The sequence below is a fragment of the Varroa destructor genome, unplaced genomic scaffold, assembly GCF_002443255.2.
Source record: "Varroa destructor unplaced genomic scaffold, Vdes_3.0 BEIS01000004.1, whole genome shotgun sequence".
NCBI classification, from domain to species: Eukaryota; Metazoa; Arthropoda; class Arachnida; order Mesostigmata; family Varroidae; genus Varroa; species Varroa destructor.
The window spans coordinates 50,326,799-50,352,622 of record NW_019211457.1 but is presented as its reverse complement, the minus strand read 5'-3'; the positions used below and the strand labels follow the sequence as shown (position 1 = coordinate 50,352,622).

At 39.3% G+C, this 25,824-nt stretch overlaps 1 long non-coding RNA gene across 2 annotated transcripts; it reads right to left on the bottom strand.

Annotated features, from left to right (window-relative positions):
* Nucleotides 1–404: 404 nt before the first annotated feature.
* On the bottom strand, nucleotides 405–25,124 carry LOC147756320 (uncharacterized). 2 transcript variants are annotated; one of them, XR_015327163.1, is made up of 4 exons: nucleotides 24,901–25,124; nucleotides 20,370–20,445; nucleotides 13,456–13,569; nucleotides 405–786 (listed from the first exon to the last, which is right to left on the bottom strand). It is a non-coding gene; the product is annotated as an uncharacterized LOC147756320 (long non-coding RNA). The 2 variants fall into 2 exon arrangements; XR_015327164.1 differs by lacking the exons at nucleotides 20,370–20,445; nucleotides 24,901–25,124 and adding exons at nucleotides 17,228–17,385; nucleotides 18,264–18,364.
* Between the last annotated feature and the right edge of the window lie 700 nt (nucleotides 25,125–25,824).

Sequence of the window (25,824 nt, the reverse complement as noted above, 5' to 3'; positions counted from 1 at the left end):
ACAATTCTTTCTTCTTTTCTTCTTATGTTAATTTATTTTTTGCTTAATCCATTCTCAAATTCTGACAATGTGGCCCGATCTATTTTTAATACTGTTGTCGTTTCGTTCTGAACTCACAGAAGGTGTGGAGGCAGTGATTTAATTGGACCAACAACAGGCGCCGTCATCTGTAACATCTGTAACATCGCATATATTTAACAGGCCGGTCCCGTCTATTACAGTCTGAACTTAACACGCAAAAAAACGAATAGTCCTATAGTATGATCAACGAACAGAATCATTTGATTCTACTAATTACTTCATTGATAACAGTTAGGAAGAAAATATAACATTTTATTATGAACGCCATACGTTACATAGATTAGTTTGAAAAAGTTGAGGCAACACGATTTGCCATATGAGTGTTAGAGCGGCAGTTGTATTAGGCTAGACATTTTTCCTCACTTCGGAAATCGTTAAAATAAGGTTAAACAATCATTGCCGTCATACCATCTATCCTTCGTGTAGCACACGAGTGTGTGGTACATTAACGAGCCGCTCCTCTGCACCATTTACTGGCGTGAACACTTGGTCCGCCATCATCTGCATAGCCGATCGCCCTATCCACAATGGCTTCGAGAGTCGGAGCTAGAGTTCCGTTAGATACGATAGCGCTTCTTAGTACGTAGTATATCGTTAGCGGGTTGTTTGAAAACCCTCACCTCAGGCTCGAGTGTCTGTTGTTATTCGAAAACGTCCCCTTGTACCGCATAGCGCCCTGAGCATATCGGGCCCAACTCATGGTAACTTCATCATTTAAAAACCAAACAACTAATGTTAGAAAGACGTCGCCGTTGATGGCTAGCCGTCTAAATTGAATTGAAAACGGCTTATGCCGACATCTTTTGGTAGCTGTACCCAAGGACTGTCGCCATCGTACGCCTACACGTGCAACAAACAATACAAGGGAATTCATAGCAAAGACTTTACTCTCGCCGCCCGCTGAATACGTCTGAATTTGGTTTCTATTTATTATACATGTGCATGAGTGCCTTTCCACAAAACAAAACCCTGGGACTCATAAGAGACATCGCAATGTTTAGTTGACTGGATGTTAGTATTTTTATGTTGCCTGATCTATCGATAATTCGAACGACCTTTCGACAGGAGTCAGTGAAAGGTCACGAGATGAAAAGCGTTCATCTTGTGAGCTTCAATTGGGATTACTAGCGACTTTCTCAGTGCCGAATCAAAGACAACTTATACCTACCTATTCGATGCATTTAGTAGACTGAGCCTTCACGGATCTAGGGCGCGGACATTTGTTTAGCTACGTATGCACGCTAGTTCTATAATAAAAACGATGTGTTCTCGCATAGTGCTTTTAGTGGAAAATAGCGCAGAGATTGCAAATGGCCATTGTTGCATACTTCTGATCGCACACACCTACACTCGATTAGTTAAAGAAGAGCAATATTTGCTATGTTCGAGAAATAGCCTTTCCACATCTGCTGTCTATTGGAATCAAATGAAGGCTTGACGATGATAGCCGAAACCCACATTCAGGCTACACAAAGTCGTACCGACAAAAACCTGTAGCCTTTCTTTGATAATTACGAGCTCCTGGGTTTCATTTCAGCTGACACCCCACAAGAATCCAAATTGGGAAAACAATTATTAAAATACTCCACACCGAAGTGTAGAGAAAGGACGACGACTAACGTAATAATATATTGTATGCCGTATACACTGGTACGATGTACACAGGGGATAATGACGTCAGAAGTAGCTTCATCAGCGGTAAAGGCTTACAGTGCAGAAAAAAAATGTACTCAGACTATTTCGAAATGTACTTACAAATTTGTCGGATTCAGAACTAAGCCCTGCAAATTGACTAGGCGAGCAAATAAGTGTGGTAATAAAGTCTGATTCTGCTTACTTGTAGTGCAGTCACTCGAACGTGATTACGTAAACTCAGATCAAGTATGAATAGAAAGATACTATATAAGCGGAACGTTAACTAGGCTTTCGTAAACTTACATATTTATTTTACTAGTCAATTACTAACATACTCGTACCTAGATAAATGACTAAATGAGAATCCTTGCTTGACCGTCAGTAGCTAGAATATTTTAGTTTAAAGTTTTTGGGAACATTTTTAATCTTTACAAGAAAATATCTTTGAAGACCATGATTATGTTTTCACATGGCTATATATAACCTTAAACTACACAATCTATATGAGTAACAACAACAATAATAAAAAACACTAAATACAGTTATATATAATAAGCTTTAAATACAATTGTGTATAGCCTTGTTCAAAAGCTGAGTGCAATAACCGAGTCAGTCTCTATCCCGCCTAAAAACACTGCTCAGAAATGGAGCCAAAGAATAGATTGCGCGTATCCGAGAAACACTTGAGAGAGGTTAGACCATAAATGTAAGTGTGATTCAGCTCCAACAAACGAAGTAACGAAGGCAAACTATGCGAAACACACGCTGAATCATAGAAAGATAACTTAGTGGGTAGCGTGTTTGCCCGGTAATCTTAAGGGCACGTTGTGGTCTAGGTTCGAACGCGGGTTTTTTTGTTTGACCTCGTTCGATGCCGGGAGTTAGCCGTCTATATGATGGAATACCCAATGGCGACACCAAACATTAAACGCGAAACACAAAGGTTGGATTAAGAGACAATATAAGTCAACAGCTCCTTAAAGCACTCCTACTCGACGTCGCCGTGTTCTCTTGTAGGAGAAGCAAGGGGCTTCTTAACTCACCGCGTTGCTTATGATTTCATTAGTTTGGCATGATAACAGCACAATATAGCAACTATGTCAGATTCATCTCTAAGGGAAAACTGCTTTTGTTAAGCCTTCTTCACGTATCTACACAAGACGTATAAGAATCTCTCTGATATAAAAAAATTGGGCCGGCTTTCATCCAGACCTGCCCAATCAGTTTGCAACACTAAGGTTATTTTGTAACTAGATATCCTTGTGTCCTTCTGCCTTAACTCTCCCGCCTTTTTTCGCGAACGCAATTCGATCCCTGCTAAGCTGACACGTGAAAACCTGAAACGCTGTAATAGGTTACAGAATTTGATCTCATCCGTTCGGCGATTCACCACCAGTATATCATTAGGAACGATGGAGACGAGGTTTGTCCTGTTTGCAATAGAAATATTCATGCATGCATATTCTCCGGCGACCATATGTTCATTTGTATTACTCAATAATCGTACTATTGCTATAGAACCCACATTAGACGCTAGCAATGCGACATCCTAGACATATTTGTAGATATTGAAGGTGCTATGATATGACACACGAATGATAAAGCCCTTTGCTATTTTCTTGGCTAGCTGAGATTTATCTATAACAAAGTCGAGATGTTTTTTGTTCTTGTACCATATTGAGGCCCAATATCGGTACAAAGTATTTCGAATCGCGTCAACGAAGTATACGGCTTATGTATATGTGTATGCATCAAATCTGCACGCTAAGCTGATCTCAACATTAACCTTTGATGAAGGAAGTTTAAAAGGTCTATCCTCACCCCCAGAAGCTCCCCTTTTCCTTGGGAGGTTTTTATCAGTGAGCACTTCATTTAATAAGTCTACCTTTCGAGATCTGTTTGTTGCCACGCTAAAACCCAGTCATGAATCATAATTAAATCGTATTATGTATATTTTGAAGATACCAAGCTACGTGGTGGTACCTAATGATTTGCTAGAGATCAAACTGCGCAAACTAGTTTCTGTGTACTTAGAGGACGATTGCATAGCTTTGTCCCATCTTAGTTGCTTTATCCTAACCAGGGTGAAGTGGCGCAAAGTTTTTAAGTGTAGGACATGTATAGGTTAGGCCCTCGGGCTGCTGTGGACGCAGTTCCTATTATTCCTGTTTAGCAAGATTAAAAAGTTTGAGTTAGAAAGTTGGGTAGTCGGTGGCTTATAATGCCTTTGAACCATGAATTTCCTTGTAATACTTGCCCTCATCATGCTGAGCAAATAAGACGATACCTAAACGTGACACAATGATGTACTGAAAACGTGCCTAACCAGAGGACAAACTGATTCTATGAAAATTAAGCTGGCAAGAACAAAGTCTTTTGAAAAACTTTGCATGAAGCCCACAAGCGAAATATAGGGAAATGAATTTATTTCTCTCAATTATGTAGCTTTGTCCCTAAATTTTAAAAAACGGAAAACATATGGAAGACTGTTAAGATTGGACCATGGGTTTTGTAGACATAGGACAAGAGCGAACTTAGACCATCTGAAAGAATATTGCATCTCAGCTGAAGGTCCTACCATTTTTTCAAGTTCGGCTCCGTAGCAACTCCGCTGTAGCGGCGCTTCCTCTACTTAATAGAAAATGAAAACTGTATAATTAAGAATAAGACCAGCTCAATGTTAATGTCCCTATCAAACATTTTCTAACTTCCTTCACCAATGTGTACAAGTTCCTTTTGTATCATTTACCCAAGCGGTAAGGGAGACAACGAACATGTATGAAGCAAATGAGTCTATAGCTTATGGCTGAATCCGTGCTGGAGTGAACAATCCTTGTTGGCTGCGATTGCAAATCTTCTATATATATATATATATATAGGTTTCATATAGGCCTATACCTTGTCGTCAAACTAAGTACTTTAGCACCCTCTGAATCTTATCAGGAAAGCGGCCGCCGGATTTGATTCAGAGATTTACCCTGTGTCAGTGTATACAGGGAGATTGAGATATCTTCCATCAGTCTTAGAGAATTTTTTTACTTCGCTTAGCCTATTCCTTCAACCAATCACATCCTGCCGGGCACCTTATACCCTAACCAACCATACGCAGGCACATTTTCCTCATATTTGAAAGTCACTTTCAGATCATCGGTTCGGTTGTCGTGTGTCTGCTACGAGCCACAATATGCTTCTTGATCAACCGGAATAAATGCTACCTTCAATAGATTTAGTTTGGAGCGTTTCGTTGAAAGAAATCATCTGCCAGAGTAACTTCATCCAGTAGCATACTGCCAATAAAACATCTGTTTTATAAATCACTCATTTTGTTCACGTTTTCGTGTCTTTCCACTCTTGGCTTGCAGTTAATTCAGCATTACATACATTTATCACTTTAGCAAATTGACTGTTCTCTAAAATTGTATTCGTACGAAATGATAAGGAAACACACATGTAATAGCATCAAAGCAATTGGAACAGGCACAAATTAGACGGCAGCTCAGAGTCGGTGTGTCCTCGACTTCTTTTCCTCAGTTTGAATTCTTTGTGGATGAACGAGCGAGCGCAACATAGGTAATCATTATAAATGACTTGATCTTCTTGTTCTCCTAGCTTGATAAAATGCTTTCCGACGCCGCTGCGACAACAGAATAGCGGGAATTGTTCTAAGGGTACTACTCCACATTCTGATCGGTCAGGCCAGTAGTACGACGACGGCTTGTGAAAAATCGATCCAATTATCGAAATTGTTTGTTTTACAAGTATCTTTATCTGTAGATTTAATAAGTATCTTTTTTCCAATGGGTTTAAAACCATTCTTTTTGTTCATCTTACGCACTACGCTTTGCAACAGAACACTGTCGTCAGCCAAAGCGGTATTTACCTAAAAGAAAAAATCTTGACTTTGATGTAGAACTATCTAATTTGGATAGGCCTTCGTCAGACGCATCCAGTCAGTACCAAATTCTTACTAGACACTTTTTATTGTGGAGTGGTTCCTGCCAAATTCGGATCCTGCCTATGTATAAGACATCTAAAAAGCATCATGGTGACTACCTTTCACATCGCTGTGCTTGGTATTGTCAGCTTGTGCATTGTCCTTAAATTCGTAATTGCCAAACTAAAGGGTGGACCGATACCACTTATACTTGTAAATAACACGTGTCTTGAAATCATATTAACGTTGATGTGTTAGTTTCAGCTATATACCTGTTATGTACTTAATAGTTGAATCAGTGTTTTTCTCTGATTAAGTAAGCTCCAGCAGGAAGGCTCATGTGCAACATCCAATGAGTCCTCTTGAAAAACATTCATCATTTTCATCACTTTTATGTGTTTATCTTGTTGTCAGCACCGCCTGTGTATAGAAAAATTCGCATATATATACACATACATTCACCGGCTAACCAAGTAGCGTCACCTCAAAGCTTCACAACTAGTCGAATTTCATTAAAGATGTCTCCGCATCGAAACGAAATATGTGTGGTTTTCGTTCATATAAAATCTACCTATTATCTAGTATACTATCTAATGATAGCACATGTGGCAACACTATGTCTAAAAAAAACGTTTTCGACGCTGCTGTGAAAGAGAAATCGTTTACAGTGAGGTATGGCACAATGCCTATCCAAAATAACGTGTATGAACGTTTGAGCCATCACGCACAGTTCGTGTTCCGCACATGGGAAGACATAGATCATTCGAAATGTATTATAGCGATTATAGTTACTCTCATCTATTCGATTCTGAAATGAAGTTTATGAATTTTTACGCTTTTGTGACCACACATAATTCACAACGAGATTACGAAGAAACTTCACAGAAGAGAAGCGGACTCTAATAGCCGGAGTCCATCGAGGAGATAATTTGCTAAATGGGTTGAAATATCGAAGTGTGCAGTTGATCATGTAGCTCAGAAAGTGAAAGGCTGGATGCCCCTGAAGAATAAAGGAAACAATGATCGAAAATAGTGCACGACGCAACGAAGGAACAGGACCGTTTTAATTAGATAACGGTTTTTGAACTTCCTCAGAGACTGGCAAAACGCATAGTCGCTATGTCTGTGAAGACCCTCTGACGTCGTATCACAACGAATAATTTTAGCTGTCATAAACCAACCAAAAAGAATCTGATAGACTATGCGCGTTTTAAATGAGGTGAACACTTTCAAAGATGGAGAGTCGGAGAGTGGAAAAGCCTGCTTTTCCTGATGAACCGCGCTACGAAATTTTGAATAGTAACGCTCAACACGCCTATAGGCGTTCCGGGGAAGCGTTCCACGAGCCCTGTGTTATTCAGCCGGTCAAACACCCAAAACGAAAGAATAATGGTTTAGGCTGTGATTGTGTAAAAGCCTTGCCTTTCGCTTACGGAACTGTGAAGAAATGACTATACAGTGAGGTAGTTGAGTGAGGCGAAAATGCTGCCCAAATACGAGAATGATGTCCGGGTGGGAACAAATGTTCATGGATGGCAAGTGTCTATGCCATATGACAAAATGTCTCAGAGCTGTTTATCGCCAGTGGTGTTGAGTTTCTCTCATGGCCTGAAAATTCTCCCGACCTGAATCCGCTCAGAAATGTACTGCGTGTGGCATTACATCGAAGGGCGAGACGGAACCGAACAGGATATCATTAACGTCTCACAACTCAAGAATATAGCGCTCCAAGTGGAAGTTCAGGACCCGGGCGCTAAGGCGTCGATACCAAAATGCATTCGGAACGTGCCAAACCGAATCACTACTGCAGAAGTGATCGCAGCCAAGGATGAACAACCTAATACTAACCTTAGCAAGTACATTCTCTTTTACTGAAGTTTGAAAATACTTCACTAGCGATACTGTCGTGACGTGCACTATCATTGGAGAGCGAAGTGAGGCAGCTTTTACAAAAAAAAAACGCACGCAGAAATTGAATTCGGATACGGAGCTATCCTCGGTCAATATATGCATGTACTTCCGTATGTGAAACCACTAGGTGGTTTTACTTGATTGAGCAATGTCTGTGTATGACTGAAAAGAATCCGGCATCAATTCCCATAGAGCCCCCTGCGGATCTCTCGCAGAAGTCAGTGCAAATTACGTATGTCCGTTGTACCTCTCTGGATATACGTCCCCGTATTTATGGAACTAAGGACCCCTCTGAGGTGTTTAAAGTGCTACGCTTTTCAAGGCTTGAACTTTTCCTGAGGATACTCATGTGCAGATCTGCTCGTTTATAATTAACAATGCGCTGTTGGTTCGGTACACGATAACTTGGCCATTGGAATATGAGAAATTCGGCATAATTGTCACACATAATACAGCAAGTTTCCGGAAGTAGACGATCCGGAGAAACCCTCATCCTGTGTTCGGTCAACGGTTTCTGCACACCGTACGCCTTTTCTATTGACACTACGGAAAATTACTGACAAAGAAGTTTTATTTCAGGTTGCTTATTGTGGCCGGTATCATTCTGTGCCTCGTCTTCGCGGGGATATAGTTTAAAAACTATAGAAGGGCTTTTCTTGTAGAATGCTAAGTGAAGCTTAGATATTCGTGGCGACAAAGGGCAAGCGATGCGCAAGTTACTACCCAGAGAGGATTTCATGTTCTTGTACGGTGTTGTGTGTGAAATTCTATCTAGGTTTCCGTAGCTATTAAACTGTAGAGAACCAACTAGGGCAATATTAACGAAGGACAACATAAAGTACTGGATCCAGACAGGCCAGGACGAAGAGCCATTGTGAATGTGAGGGATACAAAGCTGAGATGCTGGCAACTATCCTTGATCGTGTGGGCGGTTTCTTGCTGCGTAAACGACCGCTGTGCACTGAAACTAGTTTTATATTCCCATTTGCTTTCGGCTGCCGCTTTTTTTTAACCTACCTAATTGTCGCTTTAGTATCCGAACTTTTCATTTGCATTTCTTACTTATACTCTATATTTATACAAGGTGAGACATTTCATTCCTACAAACTTTGGTGAGTTGTCTACCATAGCAAGCATGTGCGCATTCGTTACTCTTGGTACCAGAGAGCCAGTTCTTCTCTAGAAGTACCATAATGCGCTGTTTTCGGAAGTAGGATGAAAATCAGCTATTACCTAACGTGTTTATGACAGATGAGCCCCATGGAAATTATAAACTTCTTTTTATGTCCGAAATCAACAATTGACGTTATTGCGAGACCCCCTGAGAGATCTGAAAATATTTTTAGAAGGCGAACCGGAAAATTTTCTATGGAGGGTAGATTTAAAGAGATCGAAAATTTATCAATAAAAATCTAAGAAGCTATTTTTATACAGTAGCTAACGGCTGTTTTCAACAGTAGATTGTTCGCATACATTTTAACGGTTAGTATTTTAAAGGCTTTCTGCGCTTTTTGAACGTATTGACCTTGTATTTTTCGGATTTTTAGCCTGCCATCAGCCTCAAATTAATTTCGCCGAAGCTCTTTGCATGTGGTGTATTTGTAACATCTTATCGATTATATATATATATATATATATATGGCTTGGCGCAGAATTACTTTAAAAAATTATTGGCAGGTTAAAGGAGAACTACCTTGGCAATGACTAGCCAGTGGCTTTGGTCTTGAATTTAAAATGTCATCGTGCTGGATGATAGTTATATTGAATATATTGACTGCTAAGTATGACACTTTGAGCATATGCAAAAATATGCGGTTTTGCTTAGACAAGTCTCGGAAATAGCCTAGAAAAAGTCATCCTTTATCTCAGGTACGCTAAAGTTGCCTATAAATAAGCAAAAACTAAAAAAAGTGATAAGCATAGCAGCGTGTGATGATAAAACGCTACCGTTCGGAATAGCGTTCATGTTTCCCAAACACTTCCGACAGAATAGACAGGCGACTATAGTGACGTTTCGTAAGCTCGTAGAACACGGGCGATGCCTCTCGCTGACGAAGGTAACACTGAAGTGATTTAGACCGACTGGTTCACTCGCAGATAGAGCTACCGAACGAACAAGTTAAAACATCGTTATAATGGGAAGCGGCCTGGATACCGACACAACGACCTCAAGGACTCGGCTTCTTAACAAGCACTCCTCTCTCTCATGACGCAAACTTCAATGCAAACGACATTTAGTCTCAACAGATGGGGCAACTTGTCACGCAACGTCGGAAACAATCAACCTGCTTAAAACAAGTTTCCTAGGTTGGCCTGTCTCGAGTGTAAATAACTATCTTCCTATGAAATGCAGTCTACAGACAAAGCTGAAAGTAAGCCACGATTTGAAACACAGTATTTTTAAAGTGATTATTGGACATACGCCGAACTGATTGAAAATTGCTCAAAAGGGATCATTTGACGCGGACAGGCCGTGGGATGACACTTCGTTAACATCGTTTTCCACGTAGAGCCCTAGATTAGGTTAATGTAAAAACAGAAACACTATTTTTATTTCGGGCTTCACTGAAACTGTCGAGACTGTATATATTAATATATAAATCTAAATATTGATATATAAAACTTACTCACACAAACTGTGTACTATGTATCATTAACGGAAGTCAAAGCGACAAATCCTAGCCCATTTTAACCAAAGCCGTATATATATATATAATTGATTGTCACAATTTTTGCGATTTAATGCGTAAAGTGTCAGCTCCGTAAAGAGCGATATGCAAACTTTTTCGTACTGGGTATGGAAAACATTTACATAAAACCTCTAATTTGAACTGCCGTCAATATAACCTTTGTGAATTTTTTTCGCCACACTGAAAAACTTGTAAAACACCCATAAAAAAACACAGAAAATTGTTTTTCCTTTTCAGGTTGTACAAGCGTATACTTGGATTTGAAAAAAAAAGTGCTTTTCCTATGCCTGTTATAAAACTAAACATGCTGTTTTCGCAAAACTATAAGAACTTTTAAAAAATAACACTATCATAAAATCAATGCAAAAAAAATATTGATTTCGTTTTGGAGAGGCTATTATAGTATATTTTATGTTATTATTATTATTATTATTATTAGATTTGATTATAACAATGACCAAAATACAGCAGGAAAAATAACATGTTAAATAGAATGCACAAACACCAACTCTCAGAGTGCTCATAGGTGCTCGTTAACGCTATTAGTAGACGTATATTTGCAGCACAATTACTTAGTTTTGAATTTTTTAATAGACACGTGGACTGGGTGGTTATTTTCTCTAAATATGAACAGTAACAAAGTATATTAGTTTACACTACTCATTATAGGGAAGGTTTTTTGTATCTTAACGTCAACTGGATCTTTGCAGGACATGTTGTTTTGAGCGCAATTTTTCCGTCTCTGTCCACCAAGGCACTACTAGGTTCGTTAGCGGATTTGTCGAGATCTTCAGCATATTATCAAAGCTAGATCACTTGAAGCAATAAAATAGCACTCTATGTAATGTGTGCCTAGTACTAGTAAACCTATTATCACTTTTCGGTGTACTTAATTGGATGAGTTCAAGGCCTGACTTCAACCTTTGTAGGTGCCTACTGATGATTGACGCAATGATTTCCTGCTGTACGTAATTAATGATAATAGCGAACCAGACATAAGCTAGCCAGCAACAACACAAAAGTGACTCGTATATAGGAATAAGATAACTATAAATGAAAGCTCATTAATCTACAGTACATGTTTCATTTTAAGCAGTCCACCCAAAATACAAGCAGTTCAGATTTTGCAAACCCCAGTTCCTCTCTTTAGTTAGGAATGACAGGTTGTTAAATGTAAGCACTAAGTTTAAGGTAGTAAAAGTTTCTACTAAGGCATATGCTTATCGTGCATACGTTTTGCTTCATAGGTGGTGCAAACACGCGTATATAAGAAAAAGCAATGGACACGCTTTACATTTGCGTCATGTGTAATAGATCCTTGATTACGTAGATTTATTGCAAAACATCACCGCGCAAGTGGCGCGCAATAGGCTGTGCACATCCAGAAAGAACTTGCCCTTGTGCTGACCTGTTTTAAGCAAACCGACTCGAAGCAAACTTTATGGAGACCGGCATTATGATAAGAGGAAGGAAACTATTCCATATCCTGTGTCCTAAACGACATGTTCGCCCTTTACACACCACCCGTCCGGGAGTAGTTTGTGGGAAGGTTCCTATCTCGAAGCAAGGACCGAATGACTTTTCCATATATGTATACGCAAAAGTTCACCGAGTATAGACGTGATTCGTGGCGTCACGTCCCTGACAACCGCGTTTAGTTGGTTATATGTACTGTAGCGCCCTTTATCAACCACTGTTTTGGTTTCACGCACTTTTCCACATAAAAGAAAAAGCTGGAGAAGCACACTTCCGTTGTTTTGTGGAACGGAAGCTTTGGTAATTGTCAGGCACAATAATGTGTTGAATTCCCTTTTCCCGAAGAAAGATCGGTTAAGTCATGCAGGGGTATCGTTTATTTATTCTAGGTGAAGCCGAAATAGTTGCATCTAAAACCAAGGAACCCTCTGCGTTACCTCGGCAGAAAAGTCTGCTTTTTATATAATTACAATAATGTTAAGGCATTAGCATTTGAGAGCAATTTTATAAACTTTAGCGTTCTGCTGCGAAAAATTTCTTCTTGGACCGTGTTCGGTAAGCCGAGATTGTCGTTAATTTCAGGTACATTGCGTCTTAATACCTACTATGATTATACAGATTTTTGAGCATTATGGCCATTTGTACTCTTTTCTGATTCTTGGTAGAACCCAATGTACATGAAAAAGAAAGTATTTTTTCTGTTGAGTTACAATTTTTTGACTGGACGTTGAAATGTGAATGAAGCATAAGATTATTGTCTCAGGAATAGTATAGGCTTCGAAATAAAGACACAGCCTGAAGGACAAGGACATTATGAGAAATAACTATTCCACTGCGTAAGTCTCCTAGCCCTGAAATGGATTTGGCGTTTAATATTTTCTCTGTTAATGATTCTCTTCGCCATATAAAATTTATGAGATGGCAAATCTTAAGTTCCTTGTCTCGATCCACACCTTCCCCTAGCTTTTTTCTAGTGACGGGCAATAGGCATATAAGGAGATAATCGATTTTAGTACGCGGCAGCTACATCAAATAAGATCGAATATCAGATTGAGTTTTTGCTCGTATTACACAGCGCACAATGGAAATTACTCGCGACCAGTGCTGTGCATCCTACCATGACATTAAAAGCTCTACACGCTTTGTCTTGCAACAATTATTCACTGCTCTGCTGCCGCCGCCCTCTCTGCCGCGGGCACAGATCGCTATCTGGACCATCACTATAACACTGACGGCGTTTCTAGAACGCAACAAGATACTGCGTGCTTGGCCTTAAGTTTAGTTCTCCTTCAACAGGGATCGCTCCCTGTGCCCTTTGCGACTTTCAGCTTGGCTGCGCTATAGGCCAACAGCAACGAAGCCCCTAGACCTTTGTTATGTCATGTTGGGCATAAATAGCAGTGCGATTGTCTTTGGCAGCTGCGTGCGTATTATAGCCCTGCATATTACTACTATGCGTTGCTGACAATTACCTGTATGCTTATGCATAATACTCAGTAACACGAAGAGCTATAATATTACGGCTGTCTAAGCTGGCACTGTGTAACGTGGTCACTCAAGCCAGCTAAATGCATCATATGCCGTTCTTGCGATGGTCCATGGCTGTCTGGGCAGCTATCGGGTGATATTTCTATTCCTAATTCTTAGAGCATGGGTCTACCTAAGAACACAAACTATAAACTCAACATAGTATTAAGCATGTTTTTTTTTACGAAATTTTAGTCTCACCCACGAAGAATGACGACATCGCTGATCTTCAGATCGTCGAAGACTTATCCAACAACATGTCTTCTAAGATTCGCACATAGTAAATGTTAAATGTTTTGCAAATGTCCATCTCACCTGAAACGGTTCACATCGTCGTTATTTTTGTGGAATCTTATGTTTCTCAACAACTTATCAAACCCTTGGTAACAATAAAAGCCACAATTTAGCAGAAATAGAACAACGAACACTTAGGTTTCCATTGCGGAGGAGCTACTAGATAGAGCCATTACGAAACCTCTGTGGTAACCACACTTCAAGATAAGTGATAACGAAAGCAGTTACAAATCAATGTCGCAAATGATCAACTTTAGAGAAAAAAAAGTGTGTTTAAAATTCAGACAATATGTTGAATGAGGCGTTTCTGACACCTTCATGTTCAACATACAAACGGTGCCAGCTATAAATCTAAAGCTGCATCTTAAATTTTCCGACAACTTACTTAATTGTTACACTTTTCCCGAAAACCTCTCCATTGTTACTGAAATTAATACTAATTATAATATGTTCATTAATATCTAATATTATCATTGTGTATTGTCGCGTTCTAAACCCGCCACATTGTTGTCCATTTGGTAGCCATATTGGTTATCATCATACATTCAGTGAACGTTTTTCTAATTTTCCCCACATAAAATAAAACACATTCTCCGTGCCTGCAAATATCGGACCCGCTTCTTAGCTTTTACAGATCACCTTAGAAAACGTTGCATCGCATATTAATTGCACAGGGGACTTTCATCAAAGGCAACTGTTTGCGTTGCTCCGAACGGTAACATTGATTAATGATATAAAATCGTTTTATACGACTACTCTGAATACGCATCATATACAGACCTATTAAAAAACTATTGGTGGTACATTTTTTTATTTAGGTATTTTTTTTTTAGGAAAAAATTCTGTTCGATAAAGGGACGGTTTGTCCTTCCGCTTGTTGGGTAACCGTAACATGTCACCCGACAACGCATTAAGGCTTTGCTATACGCATATATTATAGGATACTAACGATTTTCTACATATATAACACTTCAAAAGAAAAGCTTTCAGCCTCACCACGAATTAGGTCCAGAGCTCAGCATTGCTTCTATGAAATGTAAACCAATGAAGTGAGTAAACGGTATGTCCCTCAAAGGCTCAGATAACTGTTATTTTTTGCTACATTTTCATTGGCAACTGCATCAATACTAATTAAATATCATTTACCGCAGTGATCTTTTAATCTTTATGCATATATTCTTATGTTAGATGTTTTTAATGGAACGGCGTAAGAGGTGCTTCTATCTAAACGTCTCATGTATATGGACTGACGCGACGCTCTAGATTTAGGTTTATAAAGGATATATTTTGTGATCTAAAAAAAAACCTCCTCGAAATATATTGACAACGTGGATCCCGAATCTGCGCTAGGCTTAAGGCATTACTGATCTATTTGTGTACATACTATGTACACAGTCCATACACTATATATATGTATTAAAAACACTGCGAATGCTGGCGGTAAATTTTGTGTGAACAAGCGACAACATACTGCAAGAGTCAGCAAATTAGAAGCTTTCTAGAGTTAGATTAAACTTGCATATCCCGATTCCACGTCTGTGACTAGATATCTCTTCGCCGTTAAACTTCTTCGCTTGTGTTACCGTTTCGTTTGGCAGCAGTATCGGCTCTTTTTGTCATTGTCGCAGCAGCGCTTGTCGTTGGCGGTCGTCACATTACCTGCTCCTTTTAGAAACTTCATTTTTGGGATTCTCTTGCGCATTGTTTGGCGTACGGACGTACATTTGGCTTCGTGTATTGAGACCATGGGGTGCCAATCCTCGAGGACTTGCCTCAAGGAGCGAAAAGACTTCAGTTGATGCACACGGGCTACCATTCCCTGTTCATTACACCGGCGTGATCTGCACATGGGTGTTCTATTCTGCAAACTTTAAACAAGATTCGTATCATCGTCACAGAGTTCTCTCGCATAGAGTTCTCCTTACTCCATCCAGTAAAATACGACGGCATGTGGTTCGTGGCATGGCAGCCTTTTTGTGAAGACTTTCTTTACACAGTATCTGCGTTCAAACTTCATCACTGCTATGTATACATCACGCAAGAGTTTCGTCCTGTTTAAATAACATGTCCTGAGGATTTTCGCCGTAGACATTTCAGTGCAGGCTAGAATACCCCAAGTTGAGTCTGTATTATCACTTTCATGACCAATGGGTTGGTAGGCCGCAGAGCCCACACCCCCCCCCCCCCCCAGGGATTTCCGCCTCATCGGGCGTTGCCTTTGACTAAACTTGCTTTTGTGCTCATACATAAAGGTGTTCAAGAAAACCCACATACCCACAGTGATGCTTCCGCTGGACTTACCGATAGATGATTCTCGCCTGTGAGCAGTTACCACTTTTCCGAAGCCAGTGGGAGAAGAAGCAATAGGGAGGGGGTATTACCACAACCCCCCAAAAATTTATCTTTTTAACCCTTCTTTTTATTTTTTAGGATATTCAGAAATATACGCAGATAGATGTTGGCCACAAGTATTTTTCAAAGACGGGTTTGTAAATATGCACAGCATAGACTAATAAAACTGGCAAATGCTAATCTGCATCTGTATGCGCTAAAAAGAGAAGGATCTAGCCTCAAAACTCGAGGGGATTTTATACCGCTATAAAAGATCGGAATGATTATATGCAATTTCGCTGGCGCGAGCTTTAGTGATCAGTGCCGCTTAGTACTACGCCTGTATCCGCATCTTGTAACTTTACCAGTGATTACTAACCAAAGCGTAGTACACTCTGGTACCGTAATGAATAGTTTAGATACGCAATACATGTTATAAGCATTTTTATTAAAACAAAAAAAAAAAAAAAAAAAAAACGTTTCATGTGATGAGATCAATAGCACATAACAACAGCTTTGGCAAATGAATAAGTGCATATATATGCGTCTGAGATTTCTCAATAGCTAATAATACAAAGGGCGATTTTTTCAAAATGGAAAAGAGCTGTCAGAGCTTTATACCAATTAGGTCGTCAACATTTGATATCGGTCATGAACACCAACAAATTAGGTAATGGACGAATTGCCATTGAAAGAGTAAATAGTATCCTTTACTTAAACCTCTCAGAAATATCATCTCACTACCGCATATAAATGTAAAAAGTAGTGGCGTTTGATACAGTTACAGGCTTACACCAACCGTTGTCTAGAGAGCGCGGAAAAAGCATTAGGGTAATATTATTTCATCAATTTTGCCCTGGTAAAGTTGTCACTATTGTAAGCGACATCATCTGATATAGCCATATACTACCCCGACGAAACGACCACGAGTTCATTAACCGTCTAAACGTTTCCGCTTTACCCATTCGTAGTCTTCCAAAAACGTCTGTTTATGACAACACACAATGGCGTCTAGAGATAACAATGTTTTATCTATATATATATATATATAAAACTATCGCCTGTAAAGCTCGTAGACAACAGAATTGACATATATAATGAATTTGTGTACGCCATACTTTTAGTGATAACGTCGTAGAGCAACGGTAAATGACAGAATGCATACTGCTTTATATATGCACTTATATAGCATTCTAGTGATTCAGCCCCGCGAAGAAAAACGTCAGTAAGATATAGTTTGAGTTTAATTAAAGTAGTAGTTGATTATTAGAAATCAAATAATACATATTTTTCGTTTTTAGAACTTGTTTATGGGCTAACGAATTGTAATATTCAATGAGTAACTTACTGACATCTTTACGACTTCGTTGGCTGAAGAATCCATGGCAGTGTTGCGCGGTCGCTGGTGCGTGCTTCAGTTCATACCGCGGCCTTCCGCGAAATTAGAGTTTCTATTGATGAAAATGTGTCTCCCGCGTCGCGTGAAAGTGCTCTGAACATAAGTTTCTTTTTTTTTTCATTAAACCGTAAGAAAAAACATGTGTTTTTGAATTATAGATAATAGGGTGACGTTTTTCGAAGAGCACAACTTTCTACCAATGGCAAGTGTTACAAAAATTACAACGCCGCAGCAGAAAAGTGCTATTACCAATAGTCGATCAATCAACGAGTGCAAACTTAGCATCTAGCAGTGTAGATCATGAATATGTAGAAAATGCGCTATTCTGATGATAGTACTGAAATAATGTGTGAAAATTGTGTGTCTTCTATTGGTTACAGTCACTCAGCTCAAAAGCAGTAGGCATATGCTGCTAGGCTTAGAAGCCCGTAAGCTAGACTAGCTCAGGTTCGCGAACTCGACGTATCTGACTTTATTTTTCTAGCCTAAGCTATTGTAATGTTCCATTCTTATATGCTAGTTCCGTAAACGCTACACTAACGTAAGTTATTTTCGTTGCCTTTGAATAAAGCTTTATGTAACTGCTACTGTAAATCGTTCTTAATGGATGTTATATGCGTTGAAAGCTAACTCGTTAAGCAACATCTGCTGTTTGCTAACGGTACGGATTTGCATTTCTCCGCTATAGTGACACACCGAATTATGCTTTTTAGTAAATACGGAACAGATACGCCGTCACTGTGCGACCTTTATTATAAAGCTACGAGCCCGTACGTAAGGGGATGTGCCACTGGTTTGCCCTTTACGAGCAGGCCTAGAAAATACACCGGCAGTGAGGACTGCGCAGATATCTAAGCGACCTATAAAAACCAACTTACTGCTCGTTTTCTCGTGGTCGGCAGCGTAATAACATCGTCAATTGTTATTTAGATTCTCATAGAAGGAGCGAAGTCAAAAAATGGCATTTTTCATAGATTGTACTTACCCTGAATCTCGCCTGATCGAACATTCCGTCTTGCAGAGTTGTGCAGCTTTGTAAAAAGCTGGCAAATACGAATTGCTTATTTACTCCGACATTATTATAAACTCCGACAAAACAAAAACAAAACATCTTCTTACTCGTGAGAAGCGTTCATGTACATATTTACGTAAAAATTTGTTTTCTGTAAAAATTTATTATAAATGTAAATTAAATAATGCACTGGGTTATACCTCTGAGCATTCCTATTTTTATTATTCTGCAAATATGTAGAAAAACCTGTCATCAACATTTCGTATCCCTTTGTAGTACTCAATCGTATTACTATTATTTGATAGACACGGTATATTTTTTAAACAACTTTAAAATAGGAATTATGATTTATTTTGTCTTAATCCATATTTAGCCAGTTATTTATTTAGTCACAGAGCAATGTGGGTGCGTTACGTTCTGGAGGTATTATAAATAGCATACATATTTCCTTACGGCAAGTTAGCAAGCCTCCTTTCACGTAATAAACGGCGAGCTCCACAAAAGGCACGAATTGTACATTTGGAAATATAATTCTATCTGGATGCCTGTATAACAGTGGCTAGCTTCATTCTTGGTAATAAATTCACCAGCGTCACTCAGGTCGCCGGTGCCAACAAAGTTCAACAACGAACGTCAACGAAAAAATCCTCATTTTTATGATTTTGCTGTGTTAGCACAATGGTGAGATTTTTCATAGCCCGTATGGCATTTTCTCGTCAGCCCAAAAAGTACAGGGAAAGGACCACCAAACAGGGTGTTTTCGAAACAATCGGCACGTATAGTATACGTGCATCACACGCTTAGCTTCAAGTGTCACTATTTAATCGTACATATTTAATATGTATATATGCTTTTGAGCGTTTAAAACCATAAGATATGCCTATTTAAGTATGGTATCATAACTTCCTCTCTCGCTTGAAGCAAGTTTCTTGATTGTCTCTACGGAACGACATGGCTACGCGAATATAACATTATCAGTAACCCTGCTTCATATCATAATCTAACCAGGTGAATAAAATATGCCTAAGTTATTTAGGCAACACCTGTATTTCAATTTGTCCCAGTGGACCGCTTGCTGCAGATATCGTCTGAAGTAACAACCTCCCAAATCGACCAACCTAGAATGTGCAATAAAGCCGCTGCTGCTAGGGCAAGGGCATACTGGCGCAATAGAAGCAGCCGCGTAGCGTGAGTGAGTTATGACCTAAGGACAGCTTCCTAGTGGGTGGCTACTTGAGAATAGTTGAAAAAAAAGAGCACTTCTTGGAAGTTTCCTTCCGTGTTACCCTCTTCTTGTCTCGTATTGTGTACCGCTTACCCCATGGCGGGGTTGCTGACACCGCAGCCCTTAACGACAGAGGCTATTCGGCCAGTTGTGCGAGGCAGTGCAAGTTACAGTCAACTAATAGTTGTAGTGTACGTGAACTTTTCAAGGAATAATGCGGCAATAATTCATTCAGATCAGGACATAAAATGCTGAAAGTCCTTAGTTTGATGCGGCTTGCTTTATGAGGGATTTATCAATGGGCTCTCAGTATGCTTACTGACGATTAAATATCAGATAAAATCAACGAATAGGCATATAAGGTAGTCAGATTTGAAGTACGTTATCTGATCTGGCATTACCTGATAGCTCTCTTCCGAAATAAACAGCTATTAATTGAGTTACCATAACAACGCAGCCGTTCCAGCGCCACATAATTTAACAATGAATCTCTCACTTCAGATGTTATTGGCAGGCAATTGTGTATCATCATGGCTTAAAGGCTGTCAAGTTCACGACATTAAAGAGCCAGGCATACTGATAGTAAGTTGTGTAGTTCGGCATGCGATGATAGCCTTTTAGTCAGACTTTTCCCGCTTCTGCTCCAAAATACCAAATACAATTTTGATCTACATTAACTTGATATAAAATTACTTGTGACAGTATTAGATATTCTTTTTAACCCGAAAATTCATAGGAAGCTAAAGGTCAACATATAAAGATAAAGTATATGCCATGTTCGACTGCCCAATGGGTTTACTAGCCTAGTGCTGCCCTATACCTGTGGACAAAGATTACGGTACTAAAAAGCTTACCTTCATTTTTAGTACATATCGAATTCGAACATCGAAGACTCTCGAAACGAATACTGCTGTCGAAAGATGAACCGTCCTATAATAAGCAGAGTAAAGTTTATAATGAAACAAATTGACAAATATCAATTGGTCAGTAATAATGCTACCGCACACACTTTCCTCAATGATCTGTCATTAGACCAATAATAACCTAACTGTACAGCCAAGCGTATATCAACGTCTGTTCCGCCGATAGTATTGTCGGCATCAGCGACTAAATTATAATAAAAATCCTTTTTCGACATTTTATTAACTTGACCACGAAGGTCAAGGCGTTTGTGGGAGGTTACGAGATGTCCGAGACAGACAGTGGCATGTCCGAACTGAGCATGTTTGCTCATGTTTTGTTTCTAAGACTACACCTAAACGAGACGAGCATTTCAATAAGAGGGCGAGAGCTGTCCTGAAGATCATGCCTATTTACTATTGCTGCGATTACAGGTTCGGGTCGGAACAGAAATCATTAACTAGTCATTTTGAAAATACTACTCCGGTAATCCAAAAATAACCTATTTATAATAATAATAATAACCGTGAGCCAAGTAAACTGATGCTCGATTACCTTGCATATAAAAAAAATTCCAACGGAATTAAATTTTAGGTCGAAAGTACCGAAAATGGACGGATTCAAAACTGCCAAAAACCGTACGAAAAAGGTACAAAAGGCATAAAAAATTTTAAAGGGAATAACCATTAGAGCTTTTCTGGAGAACGTGATTGGCTATTAATATTTTCTCTTATAAAATAGCTATTAGTTTGTGGGTCGTAGACCAAGGGTAGTAAGTTAGCCTTTCGAGCCAATTTTATACAAATTCAAACGCTTTAAGTGTAAATTGTATTGAGCATTCTCCGGCTTGCCTTATAACGGTCTTCCTCGAATTTTTCAGAGGCCAGATTAAATCTGGCAACAAAGCAGACCGTTGAATGGGGCAAATCTTGCTGGAGCGAAACGTTAAGTTATAGCTGATCATCGCTCAAATGCCCAAAAAGCAACACATTATCGTTTGCCATGACCAGCTTTTTGCTCCAAAGTAACGTGAAAGGAAACTACCAGGTTTTGTCTGCTATCGGAAATGGCGGATCAACGCGTGCTAGTTAGGACCGCCTAGACAACCCGCTGAAATTTACCCAATTTGAACTCATTAATTCGAAATCGAAAACGATTTCCTTGTGTAAAACTTCAATTATAATGTAGTTCTATAAGACAGCAACAGCAAAATTTCGTCCTGTATCATATACCTGTATATAGCTGTTATTTTAAAAACGGAACGGAGTAAACGATTGAGAGTCGGTCCAGTATTTGAAGAAATGATATGAGGACCTTGATACGTAGTACCTCGTTAAACTTATGAAGGTCTTCACATGAATATTAAAATCGTGAAACTGGAACAATATTGTGGCTAGTATTCTGTATACTTCGACATAACGTCTGTGAGCGCAAATCACTACTAAATAATATCCCCTAGCTCAATTAACTTAAACTTGCGGCGGTCAGACATCGATATACATGAATACATTTCAACGCGCTTACTTTGCATAGGAAATGTTGTGCAAATAAGCAACGCTTTTTTTATATAGCAGAATTCTGTAATCGCGGCAATCTGTAGGAATTAAGTCGCGTTTTTCTATCACGGCAGGTTAGGTAGTCCGGTGGGACTTTGAAAATTAATATTCCTCGAATCCCACTACCTTTATCGCTAGTGGCCAATTTAGCTGTTCGTGCATTTTTTTTAAGTGTTCACGTATTACATCGTTTACGCTATAAACATTTTCGTAAATAATTTTTATAAACATCGGCCTTCTTGATCGGGTATAGTTGGAATAAGTAGACAAGAAGCCGGGTATTTTTTGAATGGCGTTTATAGACCATTCCTATAGTTTGCCTCATTAGAAATGATTTTATCCCCTTCGATCTTTATGATGTTGCCTAGGATGAGATGGGAGCACAATTTTTCAGCTGCTCAGGCACTCCAACATGATACTTCGGAAGTAACAGGAGAAGTAAAGATTACCAATACGACGAATGAGTCAATAGACAGCCGTTGGACCAAGAAAGCTTACCGATAGGCTACGATCATTTCATAGACGATTCCTGTACCGCGTACCGCAGAAGATTAACATCGATAAATCATTTACTTGAGCTCAATCCTTGCTGGTCGATAGAGATAACCTCTCAAAATGCTAAATCAGAAACTCCCAGCAGGAAATTAATCAGAGTTAGGGCGATACTGTTCATTTTTGTTACGATACCCTATACCGATGAGATCCTAATATAACGGAAGTGAAACATATCTTTGGACTATATATATATATGTATCAACAGAAAAAATACCCTACTGTTGCTTATAACGTCACGCTTCCATGCAAGCTATTTGAGGATATCTTTTTCCTGTTAACAAAATGCGAAGATTTCGATGATTAAAATATAATTAACAGCAGTGCCAACAATGGTAGTAATAATAATAATGTTAGCAATTATAATGACAATAACTATTATTGCTGTTCCGTTCGTGTACAGGATACATTGCCAGCTATTCAGGAGCTCCGTGTGATCTGTTTGAATCTGCATCACCGTGCCCAAGAAAGTGTAATATTTGCCCTTATTAGTATTGTACTAAGTGGTACGGCTCTGCGAATAGGACATCCACGAACTTCACCGCTAAATTGAATAACAACTACTATCTTCTTATACGGATTTGTATCTTTGTTGGCCATTGAACTTGTCCAGATTCCCACCTATGCGCACCGTCAGGTCACGTTTAAAGGCATGCCATGTCTCCGTTACTAGATGAGCCTTCCGCAGCGCATATTTAGTTCCTGAATTGCTCTACTGTGGGAAAGCGGGCTGTTTTCAGCAGCACTTCCATCGCTCTCGTGTAAAAACGCGTGGCTAGTATTGACGACTAGCTTCGTTTAATCCCAATGGTGCATCGGATGCTGTTCTCTCGACCCTGGACACAAGACAGCCTTATGTTCGTTGAAGTTTTTAATGAGGCTGAGATTGCGATGAAGTGTAGTCTTTATTCCAGCGCTCACTGTATCAGTTAAGGGTTTCAGTGCACAACAGCACCGTTTCTGGTATCGTTTAATACAATATTTAACTAATTAGCTAACTAATAAATATGCTTTTGCATGGTTACGGCTTGTACTTGAGCCATTAAACATTACTTCAGGTGAATAGCTCCCAGCAGGAAACGAAGTGTGTATAGCTCGACTTTGAGCCTAACCATCGGCTCAAAAACACTCTAAATTGGCTACTTTGTTACCGTTACTATCTTCAACGGTATCGGGGTAACAGCGTTCATATCTAAACTTATGCCCAGTTGATAAAAATTTATAGACCTTGCTCAATATTAGTTTCTTCCGATTCGAAAATCGATGTTTTCTTACTATTGCGCAAACGGGAACACATTCAAGTTGGAGGCTAGGTACGTTCATAAAGACTGCCGCACTAACTCCAAGTCGTGCAGGTTCTATTATAAAAATTTTAATTATATTGTTGGGTGTAATAGCGGGGCAATAATGTTACGCGTGCTAAAAATGAAGAATTATCATTCTTCCTAGAAAAGAAAAGTATACTCTTAAGCTGGTGGATAATCAACTTAACTCTCTATGACTATAGCTTGCGTAAAAAGTACATGACAAAGCGATTTGGTTTTTGGTGCCGAAAAAGATACACAGCTTTTTTTTTTTTTTTTTTTTCTTTTTTTCTCGTTCGGTATAGTCGTCAGCAACTTAGAGATGCGCCCAATTTCATTTTCGTCTTTCCGTTACTAAAGCAAATATCATCATCATCATTATTATTATTGTTATCAATATTGTTGTTGCACCCGAATTGTAACACCAAAACAGTACGTCGTCATATAGCAAAAAAGTAGATTAACCGCTTAGGATAATTTACACAGTCTAAGCGTTTATTCTAACGAGACGTAATGCTCAATGTCCTAAATTTAGGTATAACTAAACTTAGCTAGCAGTTAAACTTCATCATAAAGCATGTTGCACACTTCTAACATGGACAAGATAGCGACGTTTAAACTGAAAAACATGTAAAAATGTAGACCCCTTGTTTAGCATGTACGGTTTAAGCATCGAGACTAACTTTTGTCGTTAATCTAATAGAGTCCAAATCATTTTATTACCGACTTGTCCATGCAAAAAAAAATTAACATGTCAATGTACCGTCGAAACAGTTTGTATCTACTTAGAGCGAAATTTGTACAGGCAACACGATCAACCTTAAGGAGTCGCGTCAACTTTGTCTGCTGGCTGACACAAATTCAATTCTCCTTAGATAATAAAAAAAAATAGAACATAAAGGGTCGATATAGAGTATATGTGATAAACAAATTTGGTTAAACCGCCAATTTGGCCTTGTTAAATAGAATGGCCTACGTACAACGTTTTTACTCAATAGCGACAGAATACCTAAAAGACGAACCGGAAGGGATCCAGTTCATGATACACTGCACTCTGTTAATGATTAGTTCACCTGGAGGCCATCGTCGTCACATCAAATCATCACTGCATGATCGTGCCATATATAACCAATGTTACGTCTGTATAAGTGACTGCCATTTTACACAGAAGCGTCGAGGAGGTATTTTGTGCTAGATAGAAATTTTAATGAGCCATGCGGTTAGCTGGGGCAACGGCGAAAGGACTCGGACTGGCGAGAAGGCTTTAGTTCCTAGACTTTCACCGTCTCCCTTCCATCTTAGTTAATGGCAGTTCAAACGGACGGACGAACTAACAGCGATTAAGCCACTTTGTAGAAGTCCGGGATGTGAGCATGCGTAACAGAGCGCTACCATTACCACCAGTAGTATATACATATAAGCTTAAACCGCCAAAGTCTGTACGAGTTTAATACCCAATGACCTTCGTGCAGCGGAGCGGCTAGCTAACTAGAGTACTACTATACAGGCACGTCTGTTGTACGCTTTGTCCATAGTGTTGCCATAGCGCTGTCTTAACGCTATAACGGGCATTGGCTGTCCTCACAGAGGCTCAAGAATAATGTGTGTGGCTGATTCCTATTCCTTGTTGAAAGTCAGATGTGCCGATGTCTTGCAACTGGCTATATTCGCTGCCTATTTAGCTCGCAGCGACACTGAACTAAGGTAGATAGCCTCGAGAGGCGAGAGTATCTCAGAAGACCCGATCGTCGAACCGATTTAAGATAATAGCGATAGCTTTTTCTGGTTATTAGTACAGAAATAAAATAGATGTGTTTGTTGTAGCGACACACATAAGTAGTGTCAAACAGATTTAAATAGTCCAGTGAGAAGACGGATAATTATTATTTTGGGCACGGTTTCACAAGCTGTGCTATCGAAAAGAAGCTGAAACTAATTGAATATGGCGTAAGAGTTCATGTAGAAGGCTACTTTGAGACTCACTAGGAACTACGATA